Source organism: Penaeus monodon, chromosome 28, assembly GCF_015228065.2.
Source record: "Penaeus monodon isolate SGIC_2016 chromosome 28, NSTDA_Pmon_1, whole genome shotgun sequence".
In the NCBI taxonomy this organism is placed as follows: domain Eukaryota; kingdom Metazoa; phylum Arthropoda; class Malacostraca; order Decapoda; family Penaeidae; genus Penaeus; species Penaeus monodon.
The window spans coordinates 6,931,621-6,932,736 of record NC_051413.1 but is presented as its reverse complement, the minus strand read 5'-3'; the positions used below and the strand labels follow the sequence as shown (position 1 = coordinate 6,932,736).

At 28.8% G+C, this 1,116-nt stretch overlaps 1 protein-coding gene across 1 annotated transcript in view; it reads left to right on the top strand.

Moving 5' to 3' along the window:
* Positions 1 to 1,116, top strand: part of LOC119591029 (protein scribble homolog) — a gene marked incomplete at its 5' end in the record, with an annotated part of 112,139 nt that overhangs the window by 65,212 nt on the left and 45,811 nt on the right.

Below are 1,116 nucleotides of genomic sequence, written 5' to 3'. Positions count from 1 at the left end.
AAATAAAGGGGAACAAGTTAGATGTGTGCATGCGTTTTTTCAGTAAAAGTTTACATGTCTGTGCATATACTTACAATTATTATTTGCCATTAAATGAGTGCAAGGTCATTTATTTCTGCTTCTCTTCAGGACATTTCCTGCATTAAGCAGAAACAGTTTGTGAATTCATGCATCTGGAGGATTTGCATATGCTCTTACATGCATGAAATGTGATTAACTGAAGTGTGTGAATGTATATGTATGGATGATATCCATGTGTTATGCTGTGCGTAAAGTTTTGTTTGCGTATGTTTAAGGATGAAATATATAAATTATACCTTAGAGTATATTTGATAAATAGAATGTATTAATCAATTCAAGGATTTTGATATACGTTTATCTAAATGTTGTTATTCATAAGAATATGATGCACTGAGTTCATCAGTGATCATTTTATATTAGAATTACTAAATGTCAGAATTTCTGGTATAGTGATAATTCACAATACATGATTTTTTGTAATTTCTCCTGGAAAGTACAGGATATACTGGAAATTGATTTCCAAAAGTTATCTCTGATGTTTGAAATTTATATTGTTTTAATAACACTTTCATTTATGGAAAAGAAAATTTAATGCTAGATCAGAGAGATTGAAATTTAGAGTATTGATTACAGTTAGTAAAACAAGTATTATAGTGTGTGGCTAAAACAGTTATGTCACAATTTAAAAATAAATTGCCTTTTAGTAATATTAATTGCAAAAGACACACACAATTGCAATGAGTATAAAGTATATTGTAGTGGCTGGCCAGACTAATTATACCATAATTTCTACTATGTACTCATTGTACAAGTTATTAGTCAGCTTCATTGAGTATTTTTAGATGGAATTTGCTTAAGCAAGGGATATATAATTGTATTGATAATTAATTAGGAATATGTATATATATTTTTTTTTTGGAAATAAAAAAGCAAGTGAAGTTTATAACCTCATGTTTGGCTTTCATAATAATGCTGGCAATTATGATTGAGATACATTTTAATATATCAAAGAAAGTGCTATGTTTTTGCCAGTTTTTGCACATTCTAAAGGAAGCAACAGACTTTGAGCTATGTTTACCAGTCTGCTGGTATGAA